We start from the raw sequence: 22,452 nt of genomic DNA, 5'->3' as shown, positions 1-22,452 counted from the left end.
TTGTAACCTGTATTGTGCAGTTTTGTTGATACAGGGAAAATATGTAGTCCAATATTTTTATATGTATGTGCCCATGTGCCCTCATTATCTTCAGATGAGAAGCATCATGGGTAGTGACTAGACAGCCAGCCTCAGAGTCAGGAAGACCTGTTGTTAAAGTCCTGCCTCTGACACATGCTAACTATGTGACCCTGAGCAAGGCTTTTAACCTCTCAGTACCCCCAGGCAACTCTAAGGCTGCAAATTTCAGAAAAAGTCCTGATCTGCCATGGAAGAGGGAGTTTCCTTATTGGGAATTCTTTCATACGAGTGAAATCACAAGTCCAATCCCACTTATATCTCACATGCGGTCTAGATCTCATTGACCATATATAAAGATCACATCTGTATAGGGAATTCTCTGGCGAGGAAAGTCTTACTACCTGTGCAGATCAACAACTATCCTGCTACTTTTAGCCTTAGAGAGATGTCTGAGTCACAGAGAGGTTACATGACTGGCTCAGCTAGTATGTGCTGGAGGGAACTTAAACCTAAGTTATCCTGACTTGAAGGCCATTCTGCTTCTCCTAATATGACCAATTCCATCTTAGTAAAAAGTTTTTCTTTCATTAAATATTCCATCTTCCTATCCCATGGGGATTATTCTTGATAACTCACATTTATATCTAGTGCTTTCTGCTTTGTGCTTTCTTCACAACAACCCTGAAAAATAGACTGTCCACATGTTATCATCTCCATTTCAGGATAAAGATTAATCAACAGATAGCTTGTGTAGAGTGCTGAACTTGAAGTCAGAAAGAACTGAGTTCAAATCTTGTTTCTGGAGCTTAATAACTGTGTGACACCAGGCAAGTCTCTTAACCATTCTAAGCCTCAGTTTCCTCATCTGTAAAATAGAGATAGTTAAAACGTCTGGAGCACTTACCTCACAGGATTGTTGTGAGGCTCAAGCATGGTAATCACAATTATATTTATATAGCATTTAAGAGTGACATATAGATCTATTTATCTATCTATATCTATATCTATATCTATATCTATATCTATATCTATATCTATATCTATATCTATATCTATATCTATATCTATATCTATATCTATATCTATATCTATATCTATATATGAGTTAATAAGTGACACTTCCAGTTATATGTCTAGTAAATGTCAGAGTTGAGATTCAAACCTTGGTCTCCTAACTCCAGGTCCAATGTACTTTCCTCTGCACCAATTGCCCTGACTTTCAGAATTAGTCTCTGACTTTCAGAATCATCATTTTGCATCATCCTCCTAACTGGAAGTTTAGTAGTTTCATCTCCCTCATCTATTTGGTGGTTTTGATTAAGACTCAGTCATTCTCTTACCCACTCTGACCTAGGATGGCAGATTAACATCAGAAATAAAGAATATTTTATGCGTATGTGAGTATGTGTGAATGAATATATGAGAATGAATGAAAGAATAATAAGCAAAATTTAAGTATTTACTACATGCCAGTGACTATGCTAAGTACTGGTTTACAAATGCAAAACCAAGACAGTTCCTGCCTTCAAGAAGCTGACATTATAACAGGAGGAGACAATGCTTATAAGAAAGGAGTAGTCAGTTTTTTGGTTTAGAAAATCACAGAGAAGGTTAGTGGAGCCATAGGGGAGCTTCTGCACAAAGGAAGCACAAAGCCTCCTTTCAAGAAGCAATAGTAGTATTGACTTGATTACTGTTCCTGGCTTGATGGAAAGGGGAGGGGAGAGGAAGAGGAGGCAGGGCAGATAGGAAGGAAATGGGGGAGGAGAACAAGCATTTCTTAAGTGCCTAGGATGTGCGGTGCTAAGCACTTTACAAATACTATCTCATTGGATGATCAAGTTAAATTGTCAGATGGAGTGTGAAACATGGTCTGAGGCCTGGGACTGGCTAGATAGAGTGGACCATGTGTGTTTGTACTGGCTGACTCACCAATCAGGATGGTATGGCACCAAGGTGATGGTTCCAAAGCTGGGTGGATTAAGATAGCTCAAATCCCACACCACATTTCACTTCCTTCTACTTATCTTCCTGCTCCACCCTTCTTACCACCTATTGAATTAAATAAATGCATATCATCACTGCTTTGGGAAAGGAGGGAAGGGAAGAAAAAGAAAGAGGGAGAGAGAGACAGAGACAGAGAGACAGAGAGAGAGGGAGAGAGAGAGACATAGAGAGAGAGAGAGAGAACGAGAATGCTTCATTTCTGGGTTTTAAAGTAGTCTTTGTGATTGTTGTAATTTTAGAAACCATTGTCATACAGGTCCCATAATTGTTTAGTGTGGGTTGGAGAAGAAAGATGTCCAAATTATGCTACCGTAAAACATGTTTGTCCTGGTGGTTAGGTCAGGCCATGTACATACAGCATTCAATTGAATTCAACAGTTCCTTTATTAAGTGGCTACCACATGTAAACCGCAGTGCTAGAGGCTAAGGAGACAATGACAAAAGAATACCTGATGGTGCCAAAATTTAGGAATAGCTATAGTGCCCCCTAAGCTCCTGGTTTTTGGAGGAGGTTGTAGTTGTTTTGGTTTTCCTGCATTCTCTAGACTCTTATCCTGAGAAGAGAGCCAGTCAGTCCATGAGTATCTACAAGTAGTGAACCACATTTTGAAAAAAGCTTAGGTTTGAGGAAACCTCGAAGGTACTCAAAGTAGCCTAGAATTGGCCCGTCCTGGGCCAAGGTACTCAGGTGATAGATTTGCAGTCAAAAGGCCTCCACTCTTCCACAGCCCATTCCTTTACACTAAGTTATTGCCTTGGCTTAACACTCCTCTTGAGATTTTACCTCACTCTCAGCTGGAGCAGTATAAAGCCCAATCTACTGCTATTCTGTGCTACATATTATAAGATATGCAGGGAGACTGATGTGAGAATATCACCTTTTTTACTGTCTGGGACATGTCTATTTTAGTCATCATACTTATACTTTTCTAGTAGTTCAAGAGATACATTATTACATCAGCATGAATAGTCTTTTACTAGTACCAGTCACACCCTTAATATGAGTTGTTATGGCTAAGAAAAATTCATCATCTGGTGGTCATCCTAATGCTGAGACTCTTTGGCTCATCCACTGATGACAGACACCTAGTTGGCCAGCTGGCAAGTACTCTAAACTTTATTTTTAATTCAATAATTTTATATGCATAAAATTTGCTGAACCATTTTATGCATCTTTACCACCAGCTGGAGCATCTCCAGCCTGGGCATTTCTGTTATAGATCACTTATACTCTATGACTGACAACTATGCTTGATTAGACCTTTACAAAGCAATTCCTGGAGGAATGTTCTCTGAGGCAACTGCTGAGGTGATACATTTGTGTTTGGGAACCTCCTTGTAGAATCTGTGATAGGTTGTTTCATTGAACAAAACCAGATTGTTAACTTTGTCTTGAACATTTCCCTTGGACCATTTCTTTTTAGCCCTACCCTTGGACTTGTTCACAGGGTCTTTGTTTGTCCTGGCTGACCAGCTGCTGTATTTTTCTTCCTGTCATCCTTGCGGCTCATAGTGAGGCTCTGAGAACTCCAGCTGCTACCACTGCCTAGCTAAGATGTCAGAAAGTAGGCTACTCTGAACTTTTCAGCATGGTACGTCTTGCTGGAGATTATATTATATCTGTTGGCATTGTCTTCCAGAAGCAAGAAGCCACCATATCATCATCATCATCATCATCATCATCATCATCATCATTGTCATGGACTACGACTGTTAATGATCATCAAAAAGTAACACTAATGATACTTTATATTTGTACGAGACTTTAGTTTTCCAATGAACTTTCTCTTTAAATTGAATGAGGATACAGAATCAGAACCATAAATCAGGTTTCCTGACAGAAGGTACCAAAAGTAAAATACGATGTTAGTATATAGTGTCTGACCTATTAGTTAGAGAAAAGAGAAAGTGAATAGCTGGAAGTTAGATGCCCATATAAGACCTTCTTACAGACAATGGACTGAGAATAGTTATTATTTTCATGAGCATAATGGCAGAAATTTGCTAATTTCAGACCAAAAACTTTGAGAAAATAGATCAAACATGGGGAGAAAATTCAGGGAAAATACCAGATATGCTTTTTTTTAAGCCCTAGAAAAAGTTAGTAAAGGCATCTATAAATAGAGGTTCACTCAGTAGTCTGCACAAACAGAGGCCAGCACAGAAAATGGGCAAGTCAAACAGCAGTATGCCATAGTAGTTATTTATGAAAGTTAAAAGCAAAAGCCAGCAGCAAAAGTGACTGAGAACAGAGGCTCTCAATTTCAAGTAGGGAGAGTGTGCAAATATTGTCTTATGATTATGTTTCTGCTAGAGTCAAGTAACAACTATGCATGCACAAAATTAGGGTTGGTCTCCCTGTTATGGGGAAGAGCAAAAGGATTGGAAGAAACATCTCTAATTTCCAGTTAAAGAGGCAGCTACTGGTTGGCTTCATTTGAAAAATAGAGAGATTCAGTGATGTCTTGGAGTTAGTATCTGGGATGCACCAAAGACTTTGAGACTTGTTCAGCCTGATGACCAATACTCATTTCTAGTGATTCATGTAAGAGCAAATGATATCACCAGAAGGAAGCCAGGAAGAATTATTAATCAGTCAACAAATATTTATTAATTGCTAAGCTCTGGAGATACAAAGAAAGGCAAACAAAGCAGAACAAAGCAAAACAAAAGAACCACAATAGTTCCTGTCTCAAGGAGTGTATGTTCTAATGGGGAAGATAACATCTTAATAACTAAGTACAAAGAAGATATTTTCTGAGAGGATGAAGGCAATATGAAAGGGACAGGCATTAGTTAAGGACTGGAAAAAAGTCTTTTATTGAAGGCAAGATTTGAACTGAGCCTTGAAGGAAATAGAGAAACTGAGAGATAGAGGTATATGGATAGAGTATCCCAGGTATAGGGGACACAGTGCAAAGGTATGGAGATATATGACAGTGTTTGAAGAGTTGCAGATAGGTAAGCATAGCTGAATTATAGAGTTCATGGAATGGATTAAAGTACAAAATGACTAGAAAAGTAGGAAGGAGACAAGTTCTGAAGAGGGAATAATAATGAGTTCTATTATGGACATGTTGAGTTTGAGATGCCTACCAAACAATCAGTTTGTGATGTCTAAGAGGTAGTTAGAGATGCATGACTATAGCTCAGCAGAGAGACTGGGACTAATATATAGATCTGGCAATTACTGCGTAGACCCCACGGATGCTCTTGAGTTACCCAAGTAAGATAGTCTAGAGCAACAAGAGAAGAGGACTTGTGACATAGTCCTGGGGGATACCCACAGTTAGTGGGGTATGACATGCATGGAAAACCAGCAAAGGAGATTGAGAAGAAGGAGCAATTGGACAGATAGGAGAAACAGGAGACAGAAATGTCACCAAAACCTAGAGAAGAGGGTATGCAGAAGGAAGTGTTAAATGCTTCAGAGAGGTCAAGGAGGATCAGGGTTGAAAAAAAGCCATTAAATTTGACAACTAATAGATCATTGGTAACTTTGGAGAGGGCAGTTTCAGTTGAATGATGAGGTCAGAAACCAGATTGCAAAGGGTTTAGCAGAGAGTGAGAAGAGAAGTGGGTGAACTCATTGTAAAAGGCCTTCTTAAGGGGTTTAGCCATAAAGGGCAGAAGAAATATAGGATGATAATTAGCAGGGATGGTTACAGCCAGTGAGGTTTTTTTTAAGAATGGTGCAGAAGGACATATCTGTAGGCAGTAGGGAAGGAGCTAGTGGATTGGAAGAGGTTGATGATAAACGAGAGGTTGAAGATGATATTAAGCATAAATTTACTGGAGAAATCAGGAGGGGTGAGCTCAAGGGTGTGTGGAGAAGGGTGTGCCTTGACAAGGAAAAGGGCTGTCTTTTCATCTGAGAACAGAGTGAAGGAGGGCAGTGGAAGAAGATATCTGAATATTGTGAAATGACAACGGAGATTTCCACATGGATAATCTAATTTTTTGGGGTGAAGTATCCTTATTAGGAAGGTTGAAAGTTTGGTGAAGTGTTGTCATGAAAACCTTGAGGAGAGATGAGAAGTTTTAGAGCAGCCACTATGGAAAGTGGAATAATAAATCAATTAGGAAGGAAGAAAATATTTGTCTAGCTTTGATGAGGGAACAGTTGGAATGAGAATGTAAATTTGTAGTGGGCCTCGTCAGCACAGTTAAAAAAAAATTTCTCCAGCTTCATCAACCAGTACATGAATAGGAGGAAAGGAGATGAATGGTGGGAATAATCCAGGATAGGAGCTTGGCAAGACATGATTAGACCAAGGGTACAATGGAATTGAAGGTGAAGGATAGTGTAGAATGAAGTGTAGAGTGCCCCTATAGGGCAGGTAGGTGGTGCAGTGGGTAGAGCTTTGGGCCTGGAGTCAGGAAGACCTGAGTTAAAATCTAGCCTCAGACATGTACTAGTTGTGTGACTCTGGGCAAGTTGCTTAACCCTATTTGCCTCAGTTTCCTCTGCTATAAAATGAGCCAGAGAAGGAAATGGCAAACCACTCCAGTGCCTTTGTCAAGAAAACCCCAAATGGGGTCACAAAGAGTCAGACATGTCTGAACAACAACTGGGTTGTTTCACCAACGGTTGAGATAGAAAAGAAAGGAAAGTGTAGCCAGTGTATGGCTGATGGCCTGGAAGAGGACTGAGAGGTGAAATAAAAAGAAGTCATGATGAGGATAAAGAATAGCGTTGGGGTGGGGATTATGAAACAAAAATTCTGGGCTATTTTCAGCACAGCAACAAGTAGAGTTAGGTCAGAAAAGCATTTCTGACCCGCAGGGCATTCCGAGGACTATGCTCAACCATTTTGCACTGGGCAGGGGGAATTCCACTAAAACCTCTAACACCAGCTGCCTTTTTAGGCTTTAGGTAACAAGGAAGTCAAACCAATGACAATCCTGAGAACAGCCTCTTAGTCCCTGTAAAGGGAAACCAGCCCACCTACATAAAACAGATGCTTCTCCTACCACAGCAACAAATGGAAGATGGTAAGGGCCCAGGTCAGAGACATTGTGGGGATATTGTAGATAGAGGGGCTAGCTATTCAGATAGGGATTTGACTAGATAACCTCTAAGATCCCTTCCAGATCTGAGATGCTATGATTCTCTGACTCCTAAGTGGAGTTCTTCATTACACCAACCTATCAGGAGCTTTTGGTACTCAACTAAGAACTCTTAAAAGTAACTTATGCACAGTCTGTCCCCTCTAGCATCTTACATTCTGAATTTTTTGGATCTGTTTCTTTTAGTCCACTTGCTTCTATCCTCATCTCAAGCTCATCTGCCTTATTAATAATTGGCAGCAACCTTTTCAATTTTCCCCTCTAATAAGCTTGCTGAGCTTTGTAACTTATCACTTTGTGAGCTTAATTCTTCTACAAAATTTTTGACACGATTCCTCTAATGCTTCCAGGTAAATTAAAGGATCACCTGAATAATTCAAAATTGATGAAGAAGGCTCTGAAGCAAACAACCCAGTTAGTCTTGGTTTGGATTTGAAAATGTCCCATTAATTGTCCTTCTGCTACTTGACACATTTGTGTCAGGCATTACCCTTCACTCAGGGTGGATAAAAGTTTTACTTGTATCTTCCCTAGAAAACAAGGGGACTTGATTCCTTTTATTTTTTTTTCATTGTGTCTGAGTACCATTGTAGGTGCAATATGTTCACAAACTGGGCATGTGTAACTACAGTAGTCATAGAAGAGGGAAAGAAATCATGAACCTCTTTAAAATTCTTCCTCAAATCTCCAGGGTTCATTCCCTGCTGGAATTAGTGATGCCCATTCAGGAAGTTTGTTCCTCAGATTAATTCCCAGAAGAGTCATTCCCTGGAGAAAGAGTCTTAGAACTTTGGCTCTGGGGGTATCAGGATTCAAGATCCCATGGAGAAATGTATTTTTCCCCCTTATAGTTTACTGTTATAGCTTGATGCTTGTTAGCACCTGTTATATGATTCTCCTTCTGGTTTAAAGACAATGGGAGGGAGGCTGCAATTTTGAGAAGTGTGTCTGAAAGAAAGGAAAAGATTTTTTAAAAAAACTTACATTTATACAAAGCTTTGCAGTTAGTTTAGATACATTATCTCATATCAATCTTATGAAATTGTTGGCATATCAGTATCCTCATTTTACAGATAGGAAAACTGGTTGTGAGAAGTTACTTGACTTGTCCAAGCTTACATAGCTAGTAAGAGAAGATAGCAAGACTTAAATACTGGTCTTCTGATTCTTCTCTAGAAATCTTTCCACCTTACCAGACTGACCTTCCATACTGTTTTCCATCAGCAATTCATTCAGGTTTTGGGCAGTTTTACTTCAAGGCTAGTCCTAGAAGTAACTTCATCATCGGCAAAAAAATAAAAAGTGATCATTATTTTTTTTTATCAATCAATCAGTAAGCATTTATTAAGCGCTTTTGTATTTGCCATGCAGTGTGTTAAATGATGAGGGTAAGAAGACAAAAATGAAACAGTCCTTGCTCTCAGGGAGCTTATATTCTATCAGGGGAAACAACATATACATGTAGGAATATATAGGACAAAGTCACTCAACCAGAATTTATTGAGTACCTACGATGAGCCACACACTATGCTAAGTATTAAGGATACAAAAAAAGGGCAACCCCCCCCCCAAAAAAAAACCCAGACACTACCCTATAGGACCTCACAGTTTAATCTTGGAGACAACATGTAAACAACCAGGTACAAACAAGATATATCTAGGATTAATTGGAGATAATCAACAGAGGGAAGCCACTAGCATTAAGATTAAGGATTATGAAAGGCTTCTTCTGCAGAGTAAGACTTTAGCTGAGACTTGAAGGAAGCCAGGAAAGCTAGGAAGTAGAGATGAGAAGACTTCCAGGCATACAAAGTAAATACAAAGTGTACAACATTTGGGGTGATTTAAATTTGAGGCGCATTTTATCTCAGCTAGAATGACCCCATACTCCAGACTTGCATCCGTAAGCTATATTATGGATCCTCCAAAGCACATATCAAGAGAGATTTGGCTATGGCCTCTGAATACAAGGGACAGGAAGGCACCAAACGAAATCAATTTATGCAGAAGAAAAATCCAAGAATATTTATCATCAATGTCACTGTTGTTTTCAGAACAGAATTCTGGGCTCCTAAAGCCCTCTGTCTGAAATCACAGCTTGCTCTTTAATATGAAACGTCTATCAGATGGAAAGGCAGCTTATGCCTTATTTATGCTTTAAGTCACAAGCAGCCACGTGTATCAGTGCCGGTTTATGTAGGTGGTTCTGGTTGTTGTTTTTAAATCTCACAATAAGGAGACATGATTGATACCAAGAGCAACTCTGTGATCTCTGCAAGGCTGTTGTTTCCTCTGCGAACCACCTTCTTCCCCTTCCCCTCCCCCTCCAGACTCAATTCTCTCTTCTTTAGCAGCACAGAGGACTCAAAGTAGAAAAAGCAAAATTGATTAGTCAGAACGCTCTCCTCACTGGAAAAACCACAATCAGAAGGGCCAGGAAATGACAATTTTCACCGTCCTTTAGTGCGTGAATTACAGCATCATGCGAAACCAGGGACACTCACACATTTCAGGAAATTTTTTTTAAGGTTGTTGTTTTTTGTTTTATATGAATAGCATTCCTCAATTTTCCTATAGACCATCCATGGTCTCTGCCGGAAGGAAACCAGGAGAAACTTGAAGACTGTGAAGGGAAGCCTATTACTTATGAATAGAAAGTTAGCCCTAATGGAAACCTTGTTGCATTTCCTTTTTGATACATCCAGGTTTGTCTGAGAGCAGAAAGGATAAGAATGACATTTTCCTTTTAACAAAAAGCAGTCTTCTTACTGTCTGGAGAGATCTTGGACTCATGTTTTCTCTCTCCTCCTTGTCCCCACTTTTTTTTTTCTTCCAAGAGACCAAGTAATATAAAGAAGAAAATGGTTACTGCTCCATCCTTTGAAATTCTCATTTCCCTTGGGTGGTTGCTAGTTCTGGGTTGATCCAGGATTTAGAAAACAGAAGGAAGAATGGGTCACTGGATTTGTAGCTACATTTGGCTCCTACTCATGTGCAAAGAAGCAATGTTTTGCTATTTCCTTTTGAGGTCTCCCTTTAAGAAGAATAGTTTTTAGAAAAGAATAAAAATGTTTGGGTAGAATGTTCCATTCTTTATATTTAAACAAGGCAATTTAAATGTTCAAATGACTTTGAGAAGGAAAGGAAAGGAAAACATGGTATATAAGCACATGGTCAATTTCCTAATCAGGTTATATTGATCAAACAGGTAGAAAATGTGTTCCCTTAAGACCCAAGAATGTATTTTGAGTGAATTCTCTGTATAAATTCAAATTTCTCAGAAGCGATTTGTCACACTCCTCAAACAACTCAGATAAGATTGACACTTTTCAGTGGGCTAACTCTGGGTTTTTTGGAGGGGAGTTAGGGGAAAGGAGGCATAGTAGATAGAGCACTGGGACTAAAGTCAGGAAGACCTGAGTGATCCTGGGCAAGGCACTTAACTCTTATCAGCCTCAGTTTCCTCATCTGTAAAATTGGGATATAATAGCACCTACTTCACTGGGTTATTTCGAGGATCAAATAAGGTATAATATTTGTAAAGCACTTAGCACTGGTACATGTTGTTTATTGTACAGTCATGTCTGACACTTTGTGACACCATGGACCATACCACACTAGGCCCTTCTATCCTCCACTTTTTCTCAGTCTATCTAAGTTCATGTTCATTGTTTCATAATACTATTTATCTATCTGTTGTTTGTCTATCTAGCTATCCATCTATCTGTCTCATCCTCTGTCATCTCCTTTTCCTTTTGCCTTCAATCTTTCCCAATCCCAGGGTCTTTTCCCACCTTCTCATTATGTGGCCAAAGTATTTAAACTTCAGCTTTAGTATTTACCCTTCTGGTGAAAAGCCTGAATTAATTTCTTTATTCACTGATTTGACCTCCTTGCTGTCCAAGGGACTTCTCAAAAGTGTCAATTCTGTGGCATGCAGCTTTCCCTACAATCCAACTCTCGCAACCATATATTGCTACTGGAAAACCTTAGCTTTGACTATATAGATCTTTGTCGGCAAGGTGATATCTATGCTTTTTAGTATGCTGTCTAGATTTGCCATAGCTTTCCTTCCATGCAGCAAGCACCTTTTGATTTTGTGGTTGCAGTTGATGTTTGCACTGATCTTTGAGCCTAAGAGTAAAAAATCTGACACTGCTTCCACTTCTCCCTCCATTTACCAGGAAGTGATGGGACCAGTTGCTAAGTTCTTAGTTTTTTTTTTTATGGTAAGCTTCAACTTAGCTTTTATACTTTCTTCTTTCACCCTGATTAAGAGGCTTCTTCATTCCTCTTTACTTTCTGCCATCAGAGTGGTATCGTATATATATCTGAGATTGTTGATATTTCTCCTGGTAACCTTAATTTCAGCTTTTGATTCATCCACCCTGGCATTTCTCATGATATACTGTGTATATAAGTTAAAGAGAAAAGGTGACAGTATGCAGCTTTGTTGTGCTTCTTTATTGATCTTAAACCAATAAGTTGTTTCATGTTCAGTTCTAACTGTTACTTCTTGGCCCACATACAGGTACCTCAAGAAACAAATAAGATGATCTGGTACTCCCATCTCTTTGAGGACTTGCCACATTTTGTGGTGATCCACACAGTCAAAGGCTTTACTGTGGTCAATGAAGCAGAAGTAAATGTTTTTTTGGAACTCCCCTGCTTTCTCCATAATCCAGTGAATGTTGGCAATTTGGTCTTTAGTTCTTCTGCCTCTTTGAAAACCAGCCTGCTTTTCTGGTAATTCTCAGTTCACAAATTGCTGAAGCCTAGCTTGCCCAATCTTAAGCATAACATTGCTGGCATCTGAAATGAGTACAATTGTTTGGTAACTGGAATGTTCCTTGGCCTTGCCCTTCTTTAAAATTGGGATGTAGACTGGTCTTTTCCAATTCAGTGGCCACTGTTGTGTTTTCTAAATTTGCTGGCCGTGTTGATTGCAACACTTTAACAGAATCATTTTTTAGGGTTTTAAATATCTCAGCTGGAATTCCATCACCTCCATTAGTCTTATTGTTAGCAATGCTTCCTAAGGCCCATTTGACTTCATTCTTCAGGCTGTCTGGCTCTAGAACATTAAGCACACCACTGTGTAGATCTTTCTTGTATAGTTCTTTTGTGTATTTTTGCCACTTCTTCTTAATCTCTTCTACTTCTGTTAAATCCCTACCATTTTGGTCTTTAATCATGCCCATTTTTGCATGAAATTTTCCCTTAATAACTCTAATTTTCTTGAAGAGATTTCTTGTCTTTCCCATTTTATTCTTTTCCTCCATTTCTTTGCATTGCTCATTTAAGAAAACCTTTTTATCTCTCCTTGCTATTCTCTGGAATTTTTTATTCATTTGGATATATCTTTCCCTTTCTCCTTTCCCTTTTGATTTCCTTCTTTAGTAAGCTATTTGCAAAGCCTCATCAGATAGCCATTTTGCTTTCTTGCTCTTTTTTGTTGCTGCCTTCTGTACAATATTGTGAACCTCTGTCCATGGTTCTTCAGGCACTTTATTTTCCAGCTCTAATCCCTTAAATCTATTCTTCACCCCTATTTCATATTCGTAAGAGATGTTATTTAAGTCATACCTATGTGGTCTAATGGTTTTCCCTACTTACTTCAGTTTAAGTCTGAACTTTGCAACAAGAAGCTCATAATCTGAGCCACAGTCAGCTCCAGTCTCCTTTTAACTGCCAGTATAGAGTTTCTCCACCTTTGGCCATAAGTATATAGTCAACCTGATTTCAATATTAACTATTTGGTGATGTCCATGTGTTGAGTTGCCTTTTGGATTGTTGAAAAAGGGTCTTTATGATGACAGTGAGTTATCTTGATAAAACTCTATTAGTCTCTGCCCTGCTTCATTTTGTACTCCAAGGCTGTTATTCCAATTATCTTTTGAAATAAATCAAAAGCATTCCAACCCCATATGATGAATGTGACATTTTTTGGTGTTATTTCTAGAAGATATTGTGGGTCTTCATAGAATTGGCACATAATAGGCACTAAATTGTTTCCTTCCTTCTCAAATATTATTAAACAATTCATTTTTGACAAAACTGACTAATGCAATCTGATGGTATTAGTTGGAGACATTTATACTGATTAATGGAAAGGCTCTCTAGACTATAGAACAAAACAGGTGACTTCAAGAGTCCTGAAGTGAGACCATAAGCTCCTGTAAGGCATGGACTGTTTTTTAATTTGTCTTTGTATCCTTAGTGCCTCATACAGTGCCTTGCATGTAGTAGGCATTTATTAAATGGTTATTGAGTTGAATTGTTGATCTTAAAGCTGCTTTAGAGTCCTAAATCTCCTGCTTTATCTAGACAGCACCTTTAGATAACCATATGTGAGAGTATAGTCTGTTTAACATGGACACAGTTGCACATCTGCATACTAGTCAAGGTTCAATGGGAAAAGGCCTGGATTAGGGAATTAGGAAATATGGTTTCTATTTCCAGTTCTATCTTTTACTAGCTGTGTGACCTTGAGGAAGTCACAGCCGGTCTGGTTTTGATCCCTACTTTCCTGTAAAATGAGGGGTTTGAGTTAGATGATCTCTACACTTCCTTCAATGCTTAAATTTGTATGAGTTTCTGAAATACAATTCGTTATTATTCAGAAAATACATTTATTGTAGCATTTATTTTATTATAAAAAATCAGCACTAGCTCTCTGCCCTCTCCTGTGCATGAAACTCCTTAGCACTGATGCAACTGATAATAATTTATTTTTCCTGATATAGGGAATGCTGGTCAGTGTATAATTATCAGTCTCACAGGTGAGAAATTAGAGGCTGAAGATGATTCTGGCCTTACTGGTGCTCAGAACCACGTAGGAGGTAGTCAAGTTCAAGATGCAGAGCTCCACTGAGCCCCAACAATTTTATCTAAAACACATGATGGGAATGATATCCCTTGTATATTTGCTCTAGCTGGTAGAGTGAGAGAGAAAGCATCATGCCATTCAGCTCAATTTAGCAATCATTTATTAAACACTTGCTCTATGAGAGACATATGCCAGACTCTAGAGGTACAAAAACAATACATAAATCTTTCTTGCCCTCAAGGAGCTTACATTCTACTTTATGGTGGGATTGGGAAATACAACATATAAGCAGATAAGTAAACACAATATAATTTTAACAGAACACCCACTCTTAAGTAGGGAGATAAGGAAAGGCTTTCTCTAGGAGATGTTACCCAGATGAATCTTCAAAAAAGCTAAGGATGAATTAGTTTACTAGTTTTCAAGACCCTAGAGGGACAAGAGAAAGGATATTAAGAGGAAAGAAAAAGATAATAGACTTAGAAGAGGCCTTTGAGGTCATCTAGTCCAGTACCCTAAATAAGGCCCAGGGAGGTTGTTATTTGTCCAAGGTCACACAAGGTAGTAAGTAGCAGAGCCAAATTCTCTGATACCAAATCCACTGTTCCAAACTGCCTCCTTGGCGTGACAAAATAAGAGAAGCCGTGGTGGCCTTAGAGGCATTACTTGCAGCTATATTTTCTTCAACCAGGGTCAGCTGTGCACCGTCACCTTGTACACGGACTTCTTGGCTTTTCTTCGGTGAGTTCTTTAGAGAATGGGCTACTCTGAAAGTTCTAAACTAAGTGGTTCTATATGTAACAGGTGTGGAAGCTCTAGACACATTTTTAAATTACCCTGGTAGCCAAAGAGTAGAAGACAAGGCATCTGCAGCGTCAGTTCTATCCATCCTGTTTCGCTAGCTAGTAATTATTTTTTTAATGCTGTAATGCTAAATAATGATGTTGCTAATGTACATTGTACTTTGGTCTACAGGTACCAGATGTTACTGCATTGAACAGCTGACAGTACGTTACCCACACATGCACACATTCACTCTCTACCCCCTTCTCCCCACCTCCCACAAGCCCTACCATAGACACAAAAATAAATCTCAAAGCAATGAAAGTAAGGTGACCCCCCCCCTTCCTCCTTAAGGGATGCCTCTGCCTCTGTGTGCCTCTCTGTTTCTGCTCATCTGTCTCTCACATCCCCTCCTATCTCCACCCCCTACTGGGAGTGACTTCCTGGAACAGAAATTTATGAAGATATTACCCATTCCCCCTCCCCCAACCCCTCAATTTTTCTCTAGTGCTTTGGCTTAACTCACAAGTCAAACTTGATTTGCATTTTTTCTTTTCCTTGCCCCTGTGAGAAAATCCAACTTTCCCATTCATTTCAGTATCATGTTCTTGCCAGATAAAATTCCCTATTTTTTTAGTCCGATAATTGACCCTTCATTAAAAAGAAGAAAAGAGATAGAAAATTACCAAGAACAAATGAGAGGCTGTTTGTCTGCCCAAAAATAAATAAATAAATAAATAATAGATCTGCCCCACACAAGCTTTACAGAAACAGCCTGTCCCAGACATCTGCAGAATGAGTACATTTTTTTCCCTGTAACTTTAATCTCATAACTCACTGTTGATGTGGTATTGGTTACAGTAGCTAAAAGAGAGACAACAGCAGGTCAATTTGGCACCAAGCAAATCTGAATCTGCTACAAGGGGTCTGTCCACCTTAGGATGAGAGGTTGACTTATTGCCAAGAAAACTGGAAGGGGGAGGGGATGGCAAGGGCAGGGAGCATAAGGAAAAGTATTGTTTCTTTTATTATTTTTGTCCTTTAAATAAGAGTTCAGATCTGAAGTTTCAACAGTAAGAATAATGATGGAGGTCAGAGCGTGTCTACTCCAAATAAAAAATAAAGAGCAAACTAGGTATTTCTGTCACCCTACATTTCATGGAGTGATAAGATTCTGGTCGCCCCAGAATTAACAGAAGGAAAACAGCTCCATCTTCTTCAAGTCCCTTGGGTGGCTTCCCTATCTCCTTAAGCTCTGCCTCCCCCAACTCCTCCCTAGAGCATTTAGCTTAGACTTCTCCCTCTCTGCATCTGTCACGCTAGGGGAGAAAAGCTGACACAGATGGAAGACCTAACTTCAACTTTAACAAACTCTTATTCACTGAAGAAGGCTAAAAAATGGAAGTCTTAAGTGCTCAGATTGTCTCCCTCCATCTTTTACTTCATTCTAGCACATAGATAGTGTATCCTAATATGTTGTCCCTTTGAACTAATTTTCAAAAGGCAGAGTGATGTCATAGGAAGAGCACTGCCTTTGGGGTCAGAAAACCTGTGTGATTTAGATGGTTTTTGTCCTGGCTTTGGTCCAGGCTCAACATTTAATAGCCCTGCAACTAGCAAACCACTTATCTGTCAGTCTCAGTTTTCTCACCTACAAAATGGGAATATTAATAGCTTCTTTTAGAAAGGTGATTTATAAATGGAAAAAGCACCATATAAACAGAAGCAATTATTTTTATTTGAGCTGAACTTCTGTAGCTACTGTGCTTCTCCAATTCACTGTATTGCCTAAAGGCCAGTAAGGGTATAACTACAAACAATGAGTAGAAGTTTTATATTTAGGCTCAATGTAAAGTTAAGTTTCCTAACAATTAGCGCATTCCAAAAGTGAAATAAGCTAACTTGGGAGGAAGTGGGTCCCCTCTCACCAGCAGTCTTCCAGCAGAGGCTAGATGACCATTGGTTGGGAATGCCATAGTGGCAGTGCCTATTCATGTATAGTCTGGATTAGATGGTTTGAAGCCTTTTTTCAACTTTGAGGGAACATGGTACAAAGTAAAGATTCCGGCTTAAGTCAGAGGACCTGAGTTCAAATTCAACCTCTGCTACTGCTTGTATAACCTTAGACAAATCACTCATCCTCCCAGGGTCTTAGTTTTCTTATCTGAAGAATGAAGAGGTTAGAACAGATGGGCTCTGAGATCCCTTCTAATTTTAGATCTCTGATCCCAAGAGAGATTTTGTGATGTACCTTTAAGGAAATAGGAAATCAGATTCCTCTAGTTGTCTCCCTCCAGATACCTCATCACCACATTCTAGAAATTAGTCCAGGTTCTCCAGGACTATGTCATCAATGAACAGATCTTCATTAACTCAGAACTCAGTAACAGACCATTTATCCTTCTCTTTCTCCACTGCCTCCTCCTCTTCCTCATCATAACTAACATCTATATAGCACTTACTATGTGCCAGGCACTGCATTAAACACTTTACAATTATTATTTCATTTGATTCTCACAACAAAGACCAGACCAGCTAAATTTAGGTAGGACATTGGATTAGACCTTTTAGTCCCTTTCAGCTAGAAATCTATGATCTTAGGATTAATTAAAGGCCGCCAAGTATTAATAACTCACACAGTTAACTAGCATATTATGGTTTGCAAAGTGCGTTCTTCACAGCAACTCTGAGAGTCAGGTAGTACAAATGTCACCATTGTTATTTTCTAATTGGAACAACTGATGTTGTTAGAGGTTTAGTAACTTGTCCAAATCACTAGGAGGAATATTATCATAGATCGTAGAACTAACAGGTACCTCCAGGTCCATCAAGTCCAATGTCTTCATTTTTACCAATGGAGAGGAAACTGAGACCCAGGAAGGTTAAGTGACTTGTTCAAAGTCCCTCAGGTCTTAAATGTCAGAGGGGACATTTGAGATTCCAGAACCAATGTTCTTTCCACTGTATCCCCAAGCAGCATTCAAACCTAGCTCTCCTGACTCTAGGTCCAGAACACTGTTTGCCGCTCCACACTGTCTCCCAGTATGAGACATGTTTTGGCTGTGGTGACTCATGATTAAGAATGTCTAAGGAGCAGAAGGGTTGCCATCTGGGTCAGGCAAAGTGTGTACCCACACTGATGAAATCATAGATGTTCCGGTCTGAGGAGAAGCTGGTCAAAGCAAACCCAAATCCAAACAACCATTTACTGCCTTCCTTCCCCTTCCTTGCCTTCCCCCTTTTTCTTTCTCTCTTTTTTTTTCTTTCTTAATTTCTCATCCTTTCCTCCCTCCTACCCCCTCCACACCCAGGCATAAGATCCTTCAGGCAATTTCTGAGCCCTGATTCTCCTCATGTCACAAAGTACAGTGCTCCTGCTGACACCGACTGCTACAACCTCTGAGCTCCTCTTCCCCCTCCTCCTCTCAGCCTCTCTGGGCTAATCTGTTTGTCTTTTAAACTAGTGTTCTCCGGGAACAATAGAGAGCCTTGTGCTCGAGGGAGACTGTGAGTCCCTGTCCTTGCAGCTGGCGCTTCCACCAGTGCTAAGCTCCAGTGGCCCAGGCTCAGCTCAAACCTCCTCTCCCCTTCATCCGCCTTCAAGAGCCTGTGCCTGCCCACTGGGCCCACTATCAATTACATGAAACATTTGGTTTCCAATGGGGGTGTTTGTGCTGGAAGGCAAGGGTCTATGGGAGCAGCAGCAGGCAGTGAGAGATCCTAGGCACAAGCTCATCCTTGGTTTAGTTTACAACAGTTTCTCCCACACAGAAAAGTACAATGGAAATAGATCATGCACATGACAGGCTGGAGGCGGCTCCAGGGGATCCATAATTTATGATGTTTTTCTTACCAATCCGGTTTTGGATTTCACAAGCATTGCCAGTGTGTTTCCTTCCCATTTGTTGCTTCCTTCCCTCATTGGGGAGAGACTATTCCTCCCTACTACTCATCTCAAACAAGATCAGTCACTTCACAAAGACATTTTCTTTTTTTAAAAGTGTGTGTGTGTGTGTGTGTGTGTGTGTGTGTGTGTGTGTGTGTAAGAGACAGAGAGAGAGAGAGAGAAAGTTGGCGAGTTAAGTAAAACTTCTGTGTATTATTGGGAATTATTTGAGTAAATTCCCTCTAAGAACATTGATTGGACAGCTATGTGGTGTACTGGATAGGGCATCAAGCCTGGAGTCAGAAAGACCTGAGTTCAAATGTGACCTCAGACACTTTCTAGCTGGGTGGCCCTGGGCAAGTCACTCAACCCTGATTGCCTCCATTTCTTCATCTATAAGGTGGGCTGGAGAAGGACACGGCAAACTACTACAGTATCTTTGCCAAGAAAACCCTACACAGGGTCATGAAGAGTTAGACATGACTGAAAAATGACTGAACAACAACAAAAGGATCCTGGTTAGAAACATCCTTGCAACTCAGTCTTAGTCACTTGAGGTGCTGAGAGGGTAAGCAACCTTTCCAGGAAACCCAGACAGTATGTGTTAGAGGTAAGACTTGAACCCTGGTCTTTCCAACTTCACTACTGCACCTCAGCTTATATAGCTTCTAGGTAGGGGGGAAATAGTTCTCTTAATGTTATTTTGTATTCCTTAACAACAGTCCCAAATGCCACTGCTCTGAATGGTATTTAAGTTCATCAGGTCATCTGGCAAAACCTGGTCGGTCACCAGTGGATTCTGGCTATAAGCTACTGACTGATGTGGGATAAAGAAGTTAGCATTAACTGAAGTCATTCCTCTTGAGATGCTCTGGGGAAGTAGTAAGGAGAAGGGAAAAAAATAAAAATTAAATCATTTATATAATTTGTAAACTAGCCTCCATATTCTTAACTGAGTTTTTAAGCCCTCCAAATCATGGAAATTTTAAGTTTTGCCTATGAGGGGAAAGAGATTCGTTTCTGTCATTTGCTAAACAAGTCTCTACTCTGAAGGCAATAGCATTTCTATGGTGAGGCAGTGGGGAAACATTGGTTATAAGATGCTTTGGGACCCTCACTGGTGAATGATGCTGTGATTAGACACATTGCAAGGATTGTTCCAGTGACTAGTGAAAGTTTTGTGAATGAAGGGGATTCCTTACACCATAAAGGAAGAATTAGTGGCCTAGAACGTTCTAAATAGGAAGCCTCGGCATAGGGAAGCTAAGTAGGAAGGAGTGTGGTGTTTTTTAAAAAAGAGCCCATGTCCCCCACTTTTTCCTTTGGGACCTCAGTGCTGTCTAAGTGAAATGGAGCTTACTGTCCTGTCTATAAAGGCAGAGAAACACCTTTTGTAAAGTCTACAGCTTAGCTCTTTTCCTCTGTTCGCCTCACTGCTAGTGCCTTCCCTCTTAGATTACCCTCTATTTATGTCCTCTTTATCTTATATTTATATTTATAATTTTATATATATATATATATATATATATATAAAATTTCCCATTAGAATGCAAACTCCTTGAAAGCAAGGACTGTGTTTTTGCCTTTTTTATTTACCCAGTACTTACCATAGTGCCTAGCACATAGTAAACATTTTATAAATGCTTGTTGACTGAATCTGAAGCCAAAAAATCATATTTGAATTCAATGGAGAAAGATTTGAACTGCACAAAGGTTTGAAGTGAGAGAAGCCCAGCTTCTGACTGTGCAGGGCCTTCCTGGACAGCTAACTGTGAGTGAGCCACTTCCATCCCAGATGTATGAGGCCCAATCTCCTTAGACACTCTAGGGATGGGCTGTGAAGCTCACAGACAGAGGCAACTGCAGATGGCTGGGTCATCAATGTGGTTTACAAATGACCAAGGAAGGTTAAAACCACAGTCACTGTGGTTACAGATGACTGTGATTAGTCACACAGTAAGTGATCCAATTATGGCAAAACCCCTATTTGGCCTGTTTTAAAAGTACAACATTCAAGGCCTTGTTGAGTTTGATTTTAGGACTATATGGTGTACAAAAGGAAGATGAACTATCAAGTGTGAATTGCTTGGATTGGATGGTAAAGGACTCAAAGAAAACAAGGTGTATGTTCACTTAAAATGTGTATTCCATTTTAGTTTGGATTTTTTTTCTTTCTAAAAAAAGAGCGATACAAGTGTGGTGTCTGTTTTCAGGGCAAACAAGTGTTTCCCTGACATGAGACTATAGGGCTTTCCAAGTTCAGCTGCAGAGTCTTTCTGAGGGAGCCCTGAAAGGACAATGGGAGATGGTAACTCTGGAGATGGGGAGGTGTCCACAAAGTGCATCTTGGCTAAGGTGGGATCTTCTGCTTGATTGATTCATACATTTGTGGCCATTAGTAAAATGAAAGCTGAGAGACAGGAAGGGGAAGAAGACTATAACATATGGAGGCTTATGTGGGTTTTTATTTTTCAAAAATAACATTTTTTTCAACTACTGTGGCATAGGAACATGTAAACACATGTCCTTAGCAATATTCAACATATTAGTCAAGGTTCTTTTATCTGAAAAGTAAGTCGTGTAAGTTGGCTCTCTCGCTCTCTCTTCTCTCTCTCTCTCTCTCTCTCTCTCTCTCTCTCTCTCTCTCTCTCCCTCTCTCTCCCTCTCTCTCTCTCTCTCTCTCTCTCTCTCTCTCTCTCTCTCTCTCTCTCTCCTCTCTCTCTCTGCTCCCTCACTCTCTTGTCTGTCTCTCTGTCTGTCTCAACAAAAAAGAAATTACAAAGCCAAGATCCACTTCCTCTTAAAGGCTTCTTTGCTATCTGCAGTGAGTATTTGTCCAGGGACAAATACTCTTTCATTCGTGTGGTCTCCAAAAGTTCACAAGCAGAAAAAAATGTTCAATGTCTGGTTACCCACAATCCATTCACCAGCTACATAGCAAAGCTCTTCTGTCCCGAGTTTGTGAACTGCTAGCAGTCCTTTAATTTCTTTGAACAGAAGGCTCTTTGGGGGAAGAAAGTCAGGGGTGGAGCAACATTCAAACCGATCTTTTATTTTCCCCCCTTTAGTGGGCAACTTGTTCTTCTGATCTTTTTCTCAGTATTTTATTGAAGTGAGGTCTATGGAAGGGTTAAATGAGGAGGCCATAGGCAGGTTTCCCTGCTGCAAGATTTTGCTGGGGTGGAGTACCAGCACTGCTGAGCTGTTCATAAAATGAGAAGCCCCACTCCTCCTTACTCCCTTTTTTCCTTTAGATTTTTCTCTTTTGGAGAAGCATTTAATACCATCTCCAATGGTGAACATCTTTTTAAAGCCATGGGAGCTCCTTAACTCTTAGAATGCTATAGATATTTTCAACATTCCAAATATTACAGAGAAAAGGAATACAACAATCAGAGAGGGGGTGAACAGTCACTGAGGAATGGGCAAAAACTGCTTTAAAAATCAACTTAACTTTTAAATTAATCAAATCATTCAACAAATTCTCACTGAGGGCCTACTATGAGTTAGGCACTTTAGGGACACTAAAGATAAACAAGATATAAACAAGACTCTCAAGCAGCTTATAGCTTGGTTGGGGAGATGAGACATGATAAAAACTACAATGCTCCCTTTGCCCCTAAAAAGCACTAGATTTATGGGATTGCTGTCCATGAGGTCTGGGACTATGTCTTATTTGTCACTGTTATATTCCTTTCTTCCTAAGCTACCCATATCCCCTATCCCAGCATTTTACACAGATAATGCTCCCGGCATCTTCAGCTCTTGGGGTGTGTCCTTCAGGGAACAGCTATTCCAGATTGGAAGAATTCTTCTAAGTCTAAATCGACTAAAACCATGGCTCATCAGCCCCTAC

At 39.8% G+C, this 22,452-nt stretch overlaps 1 pseudogene; it reads right to left on the bottom strand.

The window, feature by feature from the left end:
• Nucleotides 1–3,193: 3,193 nt before the first annotated feature.
• LOC110221400 (small ribosomal subunit protein eS25 pseudogene) lies at nt 3,194–20,941 on the bottom strand (annotated as a pseudogene).
• Nucleotides 20,942–22,452: the final 1,511 nt, after the last annotated feature.

The sequence above is a fragment of the Phascolarctos cinereus genome, unplaced genomic scaffold, assembly GCF_003287225.1.
Source record: "Phascolarctos cinereus isolate Bilbo 61053 unplaced genomic scaffold, phaCin_HiC Scaffold_4;HRSCAF=312, whole genome shotgun sequence".
Classification (NCBI taxonomy): domain Eukaryota; kingdom Metazoa; phylum Chordata; class Mammalia; order Diprotodontia; family Phascolarctidae; genus Phascolarctos; species Phascolarctos cinereus.
This window is presented reverse-complemented; position numbering and strand designations above follow the sequence as displayed.